This window comes from Engraulis encrasicolus, chromosome 12 (genome assembly GCF_034702125.1).
Source record: "Engraulis encrasicolus isolate BLACKSEA-1 chromosome 12, IST_EnEncr_1.0, whole genome shotgun sequence".
In the NCBI taxonomy this organism is placed as follows: Eukaryota; Metazoa; Chordata; class Actinopteri; order Clupeiformes; family Engraulidae; genus Engraulis; species Engraulis encrasicolus.
The window spans coordinates 6,136,725-6,156,861 of NC_085868.1; positions in this window are offsets into that span (position 1 = coordinate 6,136,725).

Sequence of the window (20,137 nt, forward strand, 5' to 3'; positions counted from 1 at the left end):
GCAATGGAAAGCCTAATGCAAATGGGTGGAGTGTCCCTGTAAACATGGAGGAGTTAAATGACACCGTTATACGGATGGAGACCAGTCTTCCCGACATGGCAATGTTTGAGCGGGTGGTGGGCCTGGTCCGACGGTTCCAGGACTCCATTAATTATGCCGCAGGCTGGAAGGTCACAGGGCTAACGGTAGGGACACATACACGCGAATTTGCGAACTTTGCCATTCATTCCTATGAGAGAGGCGAAGGCAAGCGATGACAAGCGTCAGCAAGCGAACAGGAGCGAAGCGAAGCGAAATTATTAAAGAAAGTTTAATGTTATGCAAATGAGGAGCGAATTCGCCTGCCACGGCCCAATCAAATCAACAACATAACTGTTCCATTCCATTTGATTCGCCGCGACAACCTGATGACGGTTGGATTTCGCCTCTATTCGCTTCGCGTGCTTCGCCTCCTATGTGCCCCTACCGTAAGTGTAGAGGAACAAGACCTACTCACGCTCATGAAAATGAGGCAGATCTACACCTTCCGGTGTGGTTCTCATGCATAGACACTTAGTGGTTTCTTTTGCCTTAAGACATGTAAAAGTTTTTATCTTTTACCTGACATGTTTCGACGGTGTTACTTCCGTCTTCATCAGAGGGTCACTGTGATGTTGATGAGTGACGTGCTTTAAAAACAGCTGATGTTGTTGTGGAGGTGTGACCTCCCTGTCAATAATGACAGGTTGGTCACACCTCCTGCTGTTAGAGTTGTCCTCTTAGGATGGTGGTCCAGGTGTGTGAGAGCATGTAAGCCCCCTCATCCCTGTTCATGGTACTTGGGCTACGCTTTCTGATCTCCATAGACTCCTTAATCCAGCGGTGGTATCTGTTGTTCTCTTGCTGTATGACTTTTGCCTTGTCCCAGTCCATGATGTGATTTTCCCTCCTACAGTGGTCAGTTATGGCTGATTTGAGGTTCTCCTGTGTGGCTCTCTCCTTTATTGCTCTTGTATGTCTTTGTTCTGTTTCCTTTTCACACTCTTTTTTATGCTCATTTTTTCTTATGTTGAATGTCCTCCCTGTCTCCCCAATATATGACTTGTTGCATGACCGGCACGGAATCTCATATATGATATTGCATTTGTTATGTTGGTCTATTTTGTCCTTGGGATGTACTAACAGCTGTCGTAGTTTGGTATGTGTGGTTTTACTGGCGTATGAATGTTGTGTTTCTTCATGGCTCGCTGTATGCGTTCTGTGATCCCTTTGATGTAGGGCAGGGTCACCATTCCTTTGCTTTCCGGTTTTTGTGTGGTCTGCTTTTTTCTTTTCTTCCCTTGTGTTTCCTCCTTCGTTTTTACCTGTAGGGCGCCTTTTTGAATGGCCCATGGTGGGTATTGGCAAGCTGCAAGTGCCTGTCGGATGTGTTGTTCTTCAGATGCGCGTTCGTCGGGATCGGTAATGATGGATGCGCGTTCGTAGAGGGTTCTGACAACGGATAGTTTGTGCGCAATGGGGTGTTCGGACGTCCAGAGTAAATATTGGTCCGTGTGTGTTGGTTTTCTGTAGATGGTTATTCTGATGTCTCCCTCGTCTGTGTGGTGAATTTTAATGTCCAGGAATGCTATTGATTTGTCCTTCTCCTCCTCATGTGTGAATTGTATGTTGCCAGTTTGGTCTATGGAGTTGAGGTGATCAGTTAGTTGTTGCGTTCGTCCAATTTTTATTTTCTCTAAAATGTCGTCCACATACCTCCGCCATAACGTGGGTCTGCATTCCTCTGGGGCAGATGTGATGGCCTCCTTCTCCAGGTGTTCCATGAAAAACCCACACATTATGGCAGAGAGTGGGTCCCCCATGGCGAATCCCTCCTTCTGCCTGTATACTGTTCCACGGAACTGAAAATATGTGGATGTGGCGATGAACAATTCATCCTCGCAACAGAACTGGCATGTGAAAGAATACCCGACCAAGGACAGAAAGCGCAATTACGCAACGAAGTAGCAGGCATTCTAAGATCGGCAAAAACACCACCCAGCAATATAACAAAAGCAGAGGAGAAAGCAATAAAAAACTTGGCCAAAAACAACAACATCATGATCCTGCCGGCGGACAAGGGCAGGACGACGGTCATCTTGGACACAGAACAATATGAAACACAAATGCGCAATATGTTGGCAGACACGGCCACGTACGAGGTACTCAGAAAAGATCCAACAGAAGACAAAAAGAAAAAACTCAAAGCCATACTAAAACCACTACTGGACGCAAAGAAAATAGAAAAAACGGCATACAACAACCTTATACCCACAGCAAATATAACCCCACGGATTTATGGCACCCCCAAAATACACAAACCTGGAGCACCATTAAGACCCATTGTGGACAGCATCGGATCCGTCACTTACAACCTCTCAAAGGCCCTTGCAGAAATAATAAAACCACTTCTCGGCCAAACGGAACACCACTGCAAGAACGCCAAACAGCTAGCCGAACAACTGAGAAAGGTAAAAGTGGAGAAGGATGAGATGCTCATTTCACACGATGTGGTGTCACTGTTCACAAAAACACCAGTGAAGGCCACACTACACATCATACAGCAACGCCTCGAGACTGACAGAACACTCAAAACACGCACATTACTGACAGCACAAGACATAAGCCAATTACTGAATTTCATCGCCACATCCACATATTTTCAGTTCCGTGGAACAATATACAGGCAGAAGGAGGGATTCGCCATGGGGGACCCACTCTCTGCCATAATGTGTGGGTTTTTCATGGAACACCTGGAGAAGGAGGCCATCACATCTGCCCCAGAGGAATGCAGACCCACGTTATGGCGGAGGTATGTGGACGACATTTTAGAGAAAATAAAAATTGGACGAACGCAACAACTAACTGATCACCTCAACTCCATAGACCAAACTGGCAACATACAATTCACACATGAGGAGGAGAAGGACAAATCAATAGCATTCCTGGACATTAAAATTCACCACACAGACGAGGGAGACATCAGAATAACCATCTACAGAAAACCAACACACACGGACCAATATTTACTCTGGACGTCCGAACACCCCATTGCGCACAAACTATCCGTTGTCAGAACCCTCTACGAACGCGCATCCATCATTACCGATCCCGACGAACGCGCAGCTGAAGAACAACACATCCGACAGGCACTTGCAGCTTGCCAATACCCACCATGGGCCATTCAAAAAGGCGCCCTACAGGTAAAAACGAAGGAGGAAACACAAGGGAAGAAAAGAAAAAAGCAGTCCACACAAAAACCGGAAAACAAAGGAATGGTGATCCTGCCCTACATCAAAGGGATCACCGAACGCATACAGCGAGCCATGAAGAAACACAACATTCATACGCCAGTAAAACCACACATACCCAACTACGACAGCTGTTAGTACATCCCAATGACAAAATAGACCAACATAACAAATGCAATGTCATATATGAGATTCCGTGCCGGTCATGCAACAAGTCATATATTGGGGAGACAGGGAGGACATTCAACATAAGAAAAAATGAGCATAAAAAAGAGTGTGAAAAGGAAACAGAACAAAGACATACAAGAGCGATAAAAGGAGAGAGCCACACAGGAGAACCTCAAATCAGCCATAACTGACCACTGTAGGAGGGAAAATCACATCATGGACTGGGACAAGGCAAAAGTCATACAGCAAGAGAACAACAGATACCACCGTTGGATTAAGGAGTCTATGGAGATCAGAAAGCGTAGCCCAAGTACCATGAACAGGGATGAGGGGGCTTACATGCTCTCACACACCTGGACCACCATCCTAAGAGGACAACTCTAACAGCAGGAGGTGTGACCAACCTGTCATTATTGACAGGGAGGTCACACCTCCACAACAACATCAGCTGTTTTTAAAGCACGTCACTCATCAACATCACAGTGACCCTCTGATGAAGACGGAAGTAACACCGTCGAAACATGTCAGGTAAAAGATAAAAACTTTTACATGTCTTAAGGCAAAAGAAACCACTAAGTGTTTAAGTTAAACAGTTAGACATAATGAACTTAATTCATATGGTTCTCATGCAGCCATGCAACGGTTAACAATAGCCCCATACGACTTCTATTGCTGTAGATCAACACTGACGAAGCACGTGAGCGAGAACTTGTTGTCACGATGTGGGTGTTATTAAATACAGCACATTTAAAGTCGCCGTGTTGCCGATTTAGCGACTTTTGGCCACCTCTGGCGACAAAAAAATCATCTAGCGAATTTTCAGGCTCAATCTGGCCGAATCTAGCGACTATTTTGCTTGTCTTGTGAGCGGCAAATCAGTCTCCCTCTCCATGACACCACACAATGCATTTTCAGTGGCGGGTAGAGACAGTCGTGACAGATGATGCACTACGGCGTGGCAGCTTTTATGGTACGCACAGGAATTCTCATGCACATGTATATCTGCTTGTACAGTATGAGGCTACTGCAAGCGATATGTGACAAAGATATGGCAGGAACAGAATGTCAACGTAAACCGAGATTACACAATCTTCGATATGGTCACCATGTTTTGGGACTGTCATTTATGCTATGCCTACACTTTGGAATTTGATCAGAGTCTTGTTGTTACACAGGTATATTTGATTTACCTAAACTGTACCCTGTACTTAACTTTACTCGGTCTACCCTACAAGCAGATACAGGGGGCATGAGAATCCGGTGCGTATCACAAAAGCTATCACAACGGCTCCTTGGGATATGCATATGACAAATTTAAATGACCACTCCGCACCGACCGCAGTGAATCTCGGGCACATGGTGACAAAAAACTCATCTAGCGCCTTAAAGCGACTTTTTGGTGCATCTGGCGACTTTTTAAAATTTGCATTTTCAGTGATAAATTAACCGTTTTTCCACAAAATTCTGACTCTGTGCCGCCGTCAGAAGCGTTTCCCACGGTTAAGCAGGGCTGCAGATTAGGTCTGATCTCCAAAAAGTAGCTAGCACTGCCCATTTGTACTGTGGACGAAGGCATGTGGGCACGTTTTCGGTAGATCAGCGCACAGTGCGTCATCTAGCGACTTTCCAGCAAGCCCATAGCGACTTTGGCTGATTTTCTTTTGGCAACACTGGCCACAAATATGAATGAGACGATGAGCACGCACTAGTTTGCTCTACTAAAGCTGGGCTTACACTGTGCGACTTTTGCCCTGATTTTGCTCCGATTTGGCACTCACACGACTTTTTGAGAGTTGGGCCGATTTCTTGCTCAATCGCAGGTCATTTGTGAGTCTCGCAGTGCACATGGGGTAACGACAAGCGATTTCGCCTCACGATCGTGCAATCGCAGGGTCGCAAGAAAATCAAAACAGTTTGAAATTCTGGTCGTGTGTAAATCGCACAGTTAAAGCAGTGCTACGACCCGATTTGACACTATACATGCACAAATAAATAGGGCCATGCGATTCACTGTTGAGCGCGACCTCATCTCCACCTCAGGTGCGCACGTTCCCTCCTCTGCAGACCGGGGAAACATGCCTGACGCGTCGTACGGTGGAAGCATTTCGCTCGCATCCGACTGTCGGCTTGTGTAGTGTGAGGATGTGAGTCGTGAGTTGTGAACTTTTGAACAGTGAAATTCCATCATGCAGTGTGAGCAGAAGCTTAAGACCCACGAGTGAAAATATCGCACAGTGTATGCCCGGCTTAACACACCACGTGTGAGGAGTGGGGGGACAGACAGTGAGGAGGAGCTTTAGTGGGGACCTGCGCAAACTTGTGTAGAGGTTTGAGACAAGACCCATATACACACGTGAATGAGTTCTTGACCAACCAGCAGTGTTGCCAAGTCCGCTTATTATACGCGACTTTGGGCTTCTTTTTTTGAGCAGTCGCTTTTAATTTTGTAAAGTCGCGGGTTGCGGTTTTTTTGGGCTTGTTCTTTTCAGAGTTGGGCTTGCAGTTTTCTCCTGCTCTGGTGGTGATTTGAATGTGTTTCTCAATGGCAACTTGTTTTTTCTCACTCATCCTTACAAGTGACCCTACTACAATATTGTTAACTCCCACTTTCTGTGGTCACTTGTGGGGATTTTAGCTGCCACGCAGATCCCCACAAAGAGCAAGGTCTTCCCTGACCAGGCACGCGACTGACAACCCACCCTTTCTGTCGCTTCTTTTGGGCTTGTTTTCACGACGCCCCTCAGTCGCTTCTTTTGGGCTTGTTTTTAGGACGTCAGTCGCTTATTTGTCGTAGAAAATCTGGCAACACTGCCAACCAGTTCATGGGCGAGTGACCTCGGAGGCAGTCCGCAGACGAGCGTTGAAGGGGATGAGCAACTGCAGAGGTTGCAAGATCTGACTGCAGTCGCATTCATCCCGCGATAGTTTGACACCATGTGACATGTCACCTCGTCGACGCAACATCGACGAAATTTCGAAGTATGACAGGAAATCGCATGCATGCGTTGACGACAAGTCGATCGCACCTAATATCTTCCATACCATGGTGCATGTGCTGCATTCCCTGCTTTTTAAGGCAATGATAGGGAAAATTCCGACTAGAAGAAAAAAGCAGGAGAGCATGCCCGGCGCCTTCCATCTGCGCGGAACTGCCGCATTGTGGTGGATTGCACCGATGTGGAGGTGGCTGCGCCTAAGCGAATGGATGTGGCCAAGAAGGTCTACAGTGTGTACCGGGGCATCCATTTATTTAAAGTGCTAATTGGGGTAGCCCCTAATGGGGTCATTACATTTGTTAGTCAAACCTTCCCAGGATCCACGTCTGACAAGGAGGTCATGCTTAAGTCAAACCTCCTGCCACAACTACGGGCTGGAGACATGGTTCTGGCCGACAAGGGCTTCCTAATCGACGACATCGTACCGGAGGGCGTAAGCGTGAATGTCCCACCTTTCCTGAATCAAGGAAAATTCACCGAGAGTGAAGTCAAGGCCACCCGTGAGGTGGCGAGGAGCCGAATTCATGTAGAGAGAGCAAACAGACTTTAAAATTCTGGATGAGCTGCCACACCAGCTGAGAACATCGGCCAACGTCCTGATTCAGCTGTGCTGCGCACTCGTAAATCTACAGCAGCCTCTCATTAAAGAGGTTGCCAGCACACTCACTGGAGTCTAAGGACAATCAGAAAGTCCAGTTTTTCAAAAATGTACAAAATAAATTAATTACATGTTGTCACAAAGAAGTTTGTCTTATTCACTATACAAGAGGACCAAATGATAAAGCTCACACCATACTAAATAAGTAAGCGCAAATGTACACACTGAAAGTGAGAGAACAACCAACCTTAATATTACAGACTTACAGTGGTTATAGCTTAGTGAACCATATTGGAACTATTTATACAATTGAAGAGCAAAGAAATAGCTTCAAGAAGTGGTAATTTTTAAGTAACTTACCCAAGACTCTCACGCTAGCAGACAGGATCCTGGCCGACAGGGAATTTGGGGGCGAGAACGCTGACCCTGAGTTTCCCAGAACCAAGAACATAAAATGGAACTGATCAATTGAACAAACAAAAAAACAATATTTACATATTTACAAAGTGCTCAAATCTAGTCCTTTCTGTCAACCAGTGCCGGTAAGAGGTAATGTCTGTAGAATTCCTCCAAAATCACAATATTTGGTCCCCAAGCTTCATCCTTGGGGATGGGGATGATGAGGCTCTCCTTGGTTGTCCACATCACGAAAGAGCACACATCCCGGCCAGTGAGGTGCAGCTGGCCTTGCACTTGGTGCCAATAAGCATGGCTTTTCTTCAGGGCATAGCCATGTCCCTCCACGCCGACACAAAACTTTGGCTCACTTACAGCCTCAGCGATGGTGGCGTTTCGCTGGCTGTAAGGGCACTTCACCTCCAGCAATCCAGATGCTCCAACCAGCCCATCAGGAGAGGCCCCAAGAGTGCCAGCCATGATAACAAAAAGCCCACACTCCTGTACATCACACTGATAAGCGCTTTTGAATGCCTTCACCCCCTCCTGCTCATTGGCCACCCCCCAGTTCACAGCCAGGACGCCATCCAAGTTCTGCCCGCCAAGCAGCCTCTTCATTAGGGACTGACATGGAGGACCAGCCCGACGTGACAGCACCGCCCCAAAATTACTGGCTGTCAAGGGGGTCTGCTCGTTTTTCCGACGCCCCATTGGTCCTATGCGTCAATGTTCCGAACATTTGCACACATTGCAGACATTAGCATGCAGCTGAAGTCTACTTGGCACCGGGAAAAGCAGGACATACGACCTGGGATGATGACCAACCCCAGACAGCCATTGGGCTGAACATTGAGCTGTCAGAGCAAAGGGTTTAATTTAATTTTTTTGAGTTTGTGGGCTGTAGGATCAATGGCAAATTTTCGGGATATTGACGTGTCGGACCAAAGAGGCGTCGGAAAAATGCCTGTGCTGGTGCCACAGGGGGTTGGAGCGCTGTCCAACCGTGGCCAACTAAATGGCCATCCTCTGGCCTACAGATAGGGCAAAAGAGGCAAGAGTGGCCTCCATCCCCATACCTCTCTGCTCCTCCACCAGCTGGGGGACCGTCTTCACCCCCTCTGGCTCTGGTGACAAGAGCCACGTCATGCCACACGCAACTCCCTGCAGGTCTGGCCGAAACCAGTGAATGTCTGCCTCCATGACATCCCTGGTCAGGGGGTCATATGTCTCCTCCACCTGAGGAAACAATTCGGCCACAGTGGACGTGTCTTTGCCAGAGGGGCCCTTCTTCTTCCACAGGCACTCCACATCTGTTGGGCTGATCTCCCTCATGGCAAAGATGGCCAAGGCTGCAGCATGGCTGCATTTAACACCTCCCACGGCGCACTCAAAGAGGTCCTCAAAATGCTGCCATCATCACGCAGGGAGATCTGATGAAACAAGGGACGGTGGGAATGATTATACTCCCTTAGGGAGCCCCTAGACTTGACTCCCTTAGACATAAAAAACAAACATCTCGGCCAGTGAGGTGCAGCTGGCATGAAGTTTCATACATTCCTTCATACTTATCTGTTCATTTTGGTGAAGTGGATGGCTATACCCACCACCAATAAGTAATTGGCAGTTCTGATATGTTGGGTCTTGTGATTGAGTGACTGCACCCTGACAAGGACTGTGTAGGTCGAAACACAATGGCAAGTCCTTCTTACACTGCACAAGAAACCTTTTTGTGGGTCTTCTGAGTAACAACAAGCACTAGACTTCACAAACCGACATAACCTTATATCAGTGTGTGATTAGCTTTGAATGAAGCCTACTGCTTGTTGTTGCTCAGTGAACCAGTGTTTTTTTCTTTTTCCTTCCCATGCCCTCCCATTGTTAAGCGAAAGACCCCCGAGTAACCTTGTATTTTCATTCGTCAATTAGCCTGGGGGCACGTAGCCTACTGAGCGACCTGAACTTAAGCGAAAGACCCCCGAGTAACCTTGTATTTTCATTCGTCAATTAGCCTGGGGGCACGTAGCCTACTGAGCGACCTGAACTTGAAATGTGTTGGTATGTATTTGAAAGCACTTTGAGTCCATTGTATAGTTTTCAAATTGCGCTATATTAAAAAAAATAAACAAACAAAACACGCACACAAAATGCGGTAGGCATTATATTCCATGTACGCTGTCTCTACACTGAAGGGTATCCAAATAGCACGGTCTAGTAGCTATGGGTGTCGTCTGTCGGCCAACCGCGAGAATTAAAACTAATGCTACGTTTTAAAAAGCCAATGGCCTGACTAATGATCTTTGTCGCCCAATATTGATTTATTACGGGCTATATTACACGTTGTAAGAGGAAAGCCTGTTGGAAGAAATGGGAGTATTTGTGTTTTCAGAGGTTGCGTTCCAACACCAGGGGTGATAGTGAAAAAAAATCCTGAGCCTGAACTTTTTTCCTGGTCGGGGAGGGGGGGCCGGGGGACGACGGGACATACTGCATATGAGACGTAATGTAGGCCTTATTATTATTCAAACACATTATTCAAACATTTAAGATAATATTTTCATTTTTGCATTATTTCTATTGTGTTATTCACGAAAACACAGATCATTTCCCTGTTGGTAGGCTACAGCACTTGGCTGAAAGAAACTGACCACCACGTTCAGTGTTGCCAATTTAGCGACTTTGTCGCTAGATTTAGCGACTTTTGGCCACCTCTGGCGACAAAAAAAATCATCTAGCGACTTAGCGACTTTTCAGGCTCAATCTGGCCGAATCTAGCGACTATTTCGCTTGTCTTGTGAGAGGCAAAACAGTCTCCCTCCCCACGACACCACACAATGCATTTTCAGTGGCGGGTAGAGACAGACGTGACACATGATTCAGTACCACAGATTTTGTATAAGGGCTGTGGTAGTACGGTGTGGCAGCTTTTGTGATACGCACAGGTATTCTCATGCGCATGTACATCTGCTTGTATGAGGCTACGGCAAGCGATATGGGACAAAGATATGGCAGGAACCGAATGTCAACAAACCGAGATAGGCTACACAATCTTCGATATGGTCACCAAGTGTTTTGGGACTGTCATTTATGTTATGCCTACACTTTGGAATTAGATCAGAGTCTTGTTGTTACACAGGTATATTTGATTTACCTCAACTGTACCCTGTACTTAACTTTACTCGGTCTACCCTACAAGCAGATACATCCGGTGCGTATCACAAAAGCCACCACAACGGCTCCTTATGCATAATTTAAATGAGCACTAGCAGGCTGGCCGCACCGACCGCAGTGAATCACGGGCACTGGTGCCAAAAAACCCCTCATCTAGCGCCTTTAGTGACTTTTTGGTGCATCTGGCGACTTTTTAAAACGTGCATTTTCAGTGACAAATTCATAATTTTTCTGACTCTGCGCTGCCGTCAGAAGCGTTTCCCACGGTTAAGCAGGGCTGCAGATTAGCTCTGATCTCCAAAAAGTAGCTAGTACCGCCTATTTGTACTGTGGACCAAGGCATGTGGGCACGTTTTCTGTAGATCAGCGCGCCGTGCGTGACATTTTGACGTCATACGTAACGTCATGACGTCATCTAGCGACTTCTAGCGACTTTTCAGCAAGCCCATAGCGACTTTGGCTGATTTTCTTTTGGCAACACTGACCACGTTCAATTCTAGCTGTAAAAACGAATACCAACGTATGCAGTTAGAAATGCATTCTAGGCTTGTGATGTTGCACTAAAGTTATTGAGGTGGGTATTGAACCAATGCAACATTTCAACACCAGAATGCATTTCTGAAAACATGGTGCATATTTTACCACATTGAATTAACTGAAAGCTACATATGTAGCAGCCATACCAAGACAGGTCAGTACTAGGCAATACTACTCCAAAGTACAGTAACTACACTCTGTCCAAAATAGAGGAGGTGATTACCAATTAATTGAGCAATACTTTTAAATGACATGACATTTGCTGCAAGCTGATAAGTTTTCATTTTCATTGGGACATTGCTCATATAACTTGTATAGGCTACTGGACATACGTTTAGATAGCCTACTCGTGGCCCCATGGTCTACCTATAACCACAGATTGTTTAAGGGCTGTGCTATAACCCCTGCCTTTCCGTTGTAGGGAAACGCCCTTTAATTACCGGTACATGATATTTAGGGCACAAGCGCATGATTGGCTACATGCAGGCCCACGTTCACATCGCATATTTCGACTCCACGGATGACAGAACCAGTGGTTATTACGGACAGGACAGTATATATAGCCTGTGTGACTACTGCGCGACTTTCGCATTGGGTTGTAGTCAATTAAAATACATGAAAATCACTCGCGTGTACACACGCCCATTACAATGTACGAGTTGAAAAGATAACAGAAAGCAACAAAAACAAAGACAGGACCGAATTAAGCTACATGAAAATAGCACAGGGCGTGAAGATAAGATGAACATTCACTGCATGTCTAGGTGACACCGTGGTGGCCACATGAACGCAAGCCAAGTATTTGAAGTTCATGAGAGTCTGATATTGATAATTGCACCCTGCCCGAGAGTAGGGATTAAGTAAGGGTTAACGTTCGGCGAGAAGGTCGCTACCGTGGAATAGCAGCACGACAGAGAGAATCTTTAGACCCCGACGCGGAGCGGAGGGGTCTTGTTCTCTCTGAAGTGCTGCTATTCCACAAAGCGACCGACTCGCCGAAAGTTAACCCGCTTATTATATGGATATACTTAAATGATTCACACATGCGGGGACATTTCTTTAGACCTATTTAATGTTAAGATTGTTGCTGCGCAAAACAAAACAGTGCCGTTGTGGAACACCGCTAGGCAACAGGTAGGCTAGCCAGGACAACAGGTGTTGTCACAGCAGCTGATTAGAGTGACAAAAGACCGGACCCCCTGCGGAGTGATATGAAACATTCGCTTTAGCCACTGACTTGTATACAAGCCAGTGGCTTTAGCAGTGAACGTCTTGTTGCCATTGACAGCGGTAGCCAGGACAACGGGTGCTGTCTATCACAGCAGCTGATTAGAGTCTTGTTGAAAAGTCGCTTTGGCAGTGAAAAGTCTTGTTGCCATTGACAGCGGTCTGTTATAGACCAACCCGTCCGTTATCGAAAAATAACAGACGTCCGAACGTTGGGGAGCCCCGTTGAAATGAATGGAGCATTCGACCGATGACGTCACAACCATATAATAAGTAGCCCAGAGCGTGCAGACAATACAACCTGTGCATCGTGCGTGGAATAACTGGATTCGATTACGCAGAAGGGCTACGACAGGGAGCGCGCGAGAGAGAAAGGCTGTGTGAACCTGTGCGAGGCTGTTTGGGGGTTTTCACAGAGCGCGTTGGTTTAGTCAGCATAACTAATATAAACATCTCCCTGAAATCAGTTTGACACGTGGTTTGTCAGGAATGACGCAAAACACCATCCCTCAATCAACAGTAGACCAAAATCCACGAACTCAGCTCACACTAGCCTACAAGGGGTGTAGGCTAACTAGGCTTGCCAAACATTAGCGATCCAAGCATTCCATTGTCATTTGGACATGTCGCAATGGTAGCCGCTATTCCAATGCAGACCACATTTACGCACTACACCTAGAAAAAAAGTATCATGACGGGCATAGCATAGCCTACCGTTTTGAGCATACAGACTTTTTTTGAAAGAACGTCCATCTCCATCAAAGTTTGTCAACATTGCGCAGTCATTTAGCGCACATAAATGAGGAAAATAGACGAACCTATTTCAAACATATACTCTACTCTCACTGAGCCCGTTTATGCGCATCAATAAGCCGTTTATGGTCAGGTTTTTGGAGTAACCTGCGCAAGGCAAAATCATTCGGGCCCAAGCCAACATGCCACAGTGGGCAAATTAATAACTAAATGGCCTTACCTTCAAACGTTTTCTTGATCACAGAATTTCACTAGTATTCCACTGACATCCACACGGTTCAACACACCCATCACAACTAGCAAGCCATGTGGATTTGTGCTAACAATAGTTGCTAATTTTTATCGGAATCCAAATGGTCTAGACTTGGCCTATAGTACTTTCTTCCGTTTCTTCAGTATAACGAGATGCCATTTTTGGATTTGCCTCCGTCGACAGTGAAAATATCTGAGAAGGGTAACCAGTAGGGGCCTAGAACTCTCTTTACTGTGCATACTGACAGCCAATCTACTTCTCCTTTCACTAGAACTAGAAGACTGCCGCCAGTGATGTGGTGAGTGACTCAAGAGCAAGACGTAACAAATTGATACATTTTTCAGTAAGATGTCGGGATGATACAATTATGGGCTGCTGCTCATTTGGGTTCCTTTCGCGTCTCTTACAACAGGCTGTTGCGCGCTCATTTATTTTCACCATACATTAATGAAGGCCTACGCGATAGTTTATTATTTTATTAATTTTGGGGAAATTATTATTTTATTTTTTTCTACAGCCACGCTACGCCGGATTTCCGGCGCGGCGCCGGACTGCTATCACCCCTGCAACACACTTGCCACACGCAGTGCTACTACGCTACACGTCTGTGTAATAGTGCCGTCTTGTTCAACGACAAGCTAGCAACAAGCAAACACCAAGATTAATAACTGCTGTTACATCACGGATACCTTCAGGTCTTAAAACCAGGGACTGCTTGCTGACGGCATAAAAAGGGTACAAAATCGCAGTCCCTAAACTGGATAACTATCCATACTTGAACATACCTGTCCTAATCTAGGGCTACATCGCGGCGTGTCACCACGAATGGGTTTAGCGTTTATTTAACTGTGAGTGTTGATATGCGGATGATGCCGTTAGTACGACATGACTAAATTGAAAATTGGGTTATACCCATAAACGTGGGAATGATGATACATGATTTGTTCTCAGTTCAATGAGACATGCAAATATTTAGCATATTTAGCAGCTAGCGCTCGGCTAACAACCAAATAAGACAATACTCACATTCACTGTGTAGCGGCGATCTCGCTGGCTGGCGTGGACGACGCCAGACATGTCTCCACCAGCATAGCTGAACCTCTCCACATGCCCAGACTGGTAATGGTTCTCTCCTCTGTTAACACCTTAGCGCAGCACTATGGCTCTCTGTAATGTCACAGCAATGTTGTTATGATGTAGTTAAGCATGTTCAGCAAGTGAATAGGGTCGCCGTCGCAGCAACCTCTTGTGTGTGTCCATGGTGAGTCACAGAAAAGTTTTCTGAGACCACTCGGACGGGCCCATTTGAGCGATGGTTAGCTGATGAGGAGTTCCTCTTCTTTTCAAGGTATGGGGCATAGTTCTCAAGGCAGGTGGCTAAACTGAAGATGTCCTCCCTCAGTTGTCTCCAGTTGTCTGTGGAGGACATGAAGGCTTTTTCACTCAGAGAAAGCAGGGCCTTGGACTGGCTGTTAAGTATTGTACCACACATGGACTGTTCTTTCAGCTTTTTCCTCTTCACATCATTGTAGCCCTACATGTCCCAGCATGCTGGAACGGGAGTCACGTGACTGTCATGGCGCGATGTATCGTGAAAAACAGTATGCTGATTGGTGATATACCACAAGCAATTTGTGAGAACCTAAAAAAAGGGGGGGGGATTATTCTTTTATTTTAATATACAAGTCACTTAGAATAAGTCCTTTCACTCAGCGGCCATCTTGGCTATGCCTCAGGGTTGCACTTTCAGATTAGTAAGACCATGGGCGTCCTAAATCGAATGATTAAACAGAAATGGAACAACGGAGCGACCCACAACCCATATAGTTGGAATCGCAATGGAAACTAGTTTATAATGGCTATCTCAAATTGACCGTATATATGCAAGCAACGCTGTAAGTCATCATTTTCTTACTGATGTGTTGAACTGCACATGCAGAGAAAATCACGAGATACGTTCTGCGCCACAGTCTGTGTGATCAAGTGGCCGCGGACTCTGTTGCAACCCCACGAGGCGCTACCCGATATGAACCGCACATGTCATCAGCAACTGTAGCCTCGCGACGCCATCCTCTGTACTCCACCCAAAGATTTTGGCTCCGCACATCGTCTGGCAAAAGCCTCGAGCTTGGTTCTCTCAGTTTTTCGCCAATCAGCAAACAGTTGAGAGTTAGTGACGTAGAACTCACCCACGAGCTCCATTACTGACACACTTTCGTTTTGTTATTTGTATGCTTTTGCGACGCTATAACCAGGGTTGCCAGATGAGGCTGATGATTTCCAGCCCAAAAAATGCTCAAAACCCGCCTAGAAGCACAAAATCCCGCCCAATTCTATTGATTTCTATGGCAAAAATTGGGCGGGTTTTTCTGCTAAATGCCATTTTAACCCGCACACGGCCATCCTAAGCAGCCCAATTAGGCGGGAAACAGCCCAATCTGGCAACACTGGCTATAACGTAACAGGCATGCTAATAAAGCACAATATGGGTCTTAATTTGAGTTTGGAACTTCAATTAATTTAAATGATACATTAAGATCAGACCATCTCCCATCGTCCACGGAGACGGATTCCTCATGGCTTTTGCCAGACTGATTGACGGAGTCAACAGTCGGCTATTCGCCCAGGCTACAGCAACTGACCAGTGGAAACAAATTCTGAGGGCATACCGATTAGGTGTGAGCAATAGAGATGGGATTTATGGCTCTTTGACGGGATCCGAATCTTAGTGGCTCGTTCCTTTCAAAGAACCGTTTCTTTAATGCTCAATCATAAATACGCCTCAATTCTAATACGTGGCACACGGCAAACTGTTCGGCTATTAGTAACGGTCTAAGAAATTGCATTGCCAGGCATACGGCTTAAGCGCAACTACGAGCTAATTTCCAAACTTAGGGCCAAAACATACGGAACGGTCGCAGGACGGACGCGGTCTTTCTGCTTAGTTTTGGCCGGCGTGCTTTTCTCTGCCTTGCACACTGACAGCGTCGGCGTGCACGGCCAGTCCTATTCAAAACCCTAGCCACAGCCAAAGCTAGCATGCTACTTTGCCATTCATTTGAATGAGACACCGCCGGTCGCCGGCGTGAAAAATACGCTCGAGTTCTATTTTCCAAATGCAGCGCGGGGCGGAGCCGGCTCCCGCGCCGCTAACGCCCGACAACCGCCGGTTGGTGTGTAAGGACAGATAGGTTTCAATGTATTTTCACCGACGCCGGTAAAAAACGTGGCCGTTCCGCGACGCTTTACCGCCTTGGTGTGTCAGACCCCTTAGAGCGCTGGGGTCAGTATCTTGAAAGCGTCTTTGCTAACGACAGTAGCAACGTCCTTCGTAAGAGCAACTCAACTCTCTCTCGACAGCGAGGCTCACCACTAAATCCAAGGCAACGGTCTTAAGACGGTTAGCAACGACAAGAATTGAGTAACGAACCCCTGATGCGTCTAATATGCCAGCAACAACGGACCTTCTGGACTCAAAGCAACGGCGAGCTTCTTGTAAAGATCTTGTCAAGATAAAGTTGCATCGGCCTAGGGTATGGAATTTTTTTGTTATTATTACGTTACATGTTGGCCACATACAAAATTAATTATTAAGGTTAATTCACGATATAAGGCAAATGCGAGCAAACTTAGAACTGTAATGCAATAGGCCTATGCCTCGTTTGCAATAACGGGACCTCAACGCAGGGTAGGCCTACGTTGCTAATAAAACGTTTGCAAAATTGCTTGAATGTGTTGTTAAAAAAAATAACGTATAGGTCCACTAGTTCATTTGATGTGTAGCCTACTACATCAACTGAAAACACGGCTGAATCTCAAATGGTGCACTTGTGCACTTCAGTGTTCATGTTTCAGTGCGTCTGCCCGTATTAGTTACGCACTGAAACATAGTGCATGAAGTGCACAAGTGTGCCATTTGCTTTTCTGCACCGTGGGGCAGCTGTTACTCTGAATGACGTAAGGCGTCTAGTGAGTCCCGTGGATAATTGTACACATTTCGCACTCAACGGCCGCCATATTGTCTACGTTTAGCCTACGTAGCGGAGTGACGTGACAAACTGCCCGCGATCTTTCGATATTCAGAAAAGAAAAACATGGTGGACGAGGCAAACGAATCGGGTCCTTTGACCCCTACTACCAATGTACTGTAAGTTCTTGAGTTTTTACCAGTTGGACATAATCACTGTTTATATTGGACGTTATGTGCTGCCAATATATATCTCACATAGAATCAGTGCTGTTGTTGCTTTTTGTGCTCTGCTAATGTAGGCGTAGCTTAGCAGAATTATAGTAGCATTCTCGACAACATTGATCGCTTTCGTGCGTTTATATCATTTTTCATAACTTTCAAGAAGTATGTTGAATGCAAGTAAGTTGAATACACTGTCGATAGTATCGCTAAAGATGTGTATATGAATGGCAGCATGCTCCGGGCGGTGAATGTGCTTACTATTTGTGCTAAGCACAGGACTCTTGCTCATCAAATAGATTAGTGCAGGTGCTATTGTCCCAAAAATAAGGCTTAGGAACATTTCATATAGATTTTTCCAAATTGTGTTTTTTATCAAGTACAGACCCCCTAGTCTTCAGATCCACCTGTTTCCAATTTTTTTCTGAAGTGGAGATGCCCAAAATCCAAGATGGCGGATATATGGTCATATTGTAACACAATTGAATGTAATTGAAAGAAAAATGTCATATACATTTTTGGAATTGGTGTTTTTTATATTTCTTACACCCCCTAAACAAAAAACAACCTGTTTCCACCCCCGCCCCTTAAGTTTTAGTACCAAAATCCAAGATGGCTGACATGACATATAGCATACATTATGTATTTGGTGTTTTAAGGTCTCTAAAGTCATTGTTTTTTTTCTTGTATTTGTAATATTCATAATGGATGAAGGACTTGTCAGTCAGCCATTACATGAACTTCATTCAAAAATTGTTCAACATGACATCAGAAAAGGCATTGAACGGCTCTTTTTATGTCCAGGTAATGTGTCTTATCCTATTTATTTGTAGGACCTCCTCTGAATACAAACAAACTTTTTATTTTCCCTTTAACTTTCATAAGCAAAATCCAAGATTGCTCACATTATAGCAAAATAAGGAGATTTTAGTGTTTTAACCCATTAAGACATGGCGTTATAAATTTGCTGTCACCAGAATGCCAATGACCAAGTCGTAGTGCATTACCAAAGGCCCTGTGTCATGTCATAGTATTGTAGTGCTATGGTAGTTAACTTTCAATGACTATTAGAGCATGCCACAGGAGGTAAGGCGTAAGGAGTAAGGGGCTACGGTCTATAAAGCCATTCTGCAGTATTGTACGCCTATTGGTAATATTTTGATGGGCACATAACTGTCATTACATGAAATGTTATCAACATTTATCTCATATTTTGCCAAAATTCAACACGGTGTCCAAAAACCCTTGAACTAGCAAATAACCTAGATCTCATCTATATCTGAACTGAGCCCTGATCTCAATAGCATAGCAGCAAGTGGAGCCGGTGTGATTTATGACAGAAGTGGAGCCCTCCACTCCATCCTCACGATGCCTCAGTCTCAGAGGTAGAACATCTGAAGTTTGGGGTGACACGCCTTAAATGTTGTGTGCAAAGATTGGCTTGCAATTTGCCAGTTGCCAGAGGCCAGTTGCCTCCAACTAAACTCTATACACTGATCAGGAAGTACAAAAAATCCTATTAATTCATTTCACAGAACTATCCAGAAGAGTGGGCAATAGGAACACTTAAAGGATAGTTCCGGCGTAAAATGAAAGTTTCACCATCGATTTCCCATGCCACATAATGTATCTAATGATGAGCCATTCCGGGCAATGCCGCGCCGTTATGGAGTTAGCCTATTTTAAGCTTTTTGGCGAAAAACGCAGCCAATGCATCACGGCGGGGCCAATTTGTAAATATTATTGTCTGATGGTTCCCCGCTATAAACAACCTCAAAAACGCTACACACTTCATCACAAAGCTCTCGTCAATCAAACTGAGGCACAGAGAAGATCATCCGACCACACTGGCCAGTGTTTTCAGAAGTGTCTCACTGTTGCAACTCTCTAGTCTGACCCGGATGCAGGCTACTCAATCAGGTGGCTAGGTAGGCAAGGCTAAACATGGTCCGCGGTTCTTACACGAAAAGCTGGAACCCCGACCGTTTTCACCGACTGCCACTATCTAAACCAGCCATATTACGGGAATGGCTAATAGCATCAGAAGTGGATGAAACTGACATAAAAACCCTGAGGGATCGCGACTACCATGTGTGCAGGCAGCAGATTTGAAGAGTTGTATGGAGAGTACAGGTAGGCAGACTACTCTTACAAAGTAATTGCAACACGGTATAATATAACATGGATTCAACTTTGTAATAACACACCACTGGTGGTGTACTTACATCTGTAAGAGCACTTCTAGTACGACTTCATAAAATTCCTCCAGCCCTCCTCCGTTGCGTAATGGTCCACCATGGTCACAATGGTGACCTCGCGCGCCCTCGTCAATTAGAGTCTACTTCACTGAAACTACTCTAGCATGCATGACATCAACCACCTCGAATGCCTCAGGTCGCACAATTTCACTTGCCATCCCGCGCTAGTTTGTTTTGACAGTTTATGTATCTCCTGTAGTGGGCTACATTTACTGCACCTGTATGCCTTCCCAAAACAGAGTGCCTGCTGGCAAAGACGCGCGGTGTTGCAACCAGTTTCACAGATTCATAGACAGTCAAGATTCATGAGCCAGACACATTTACA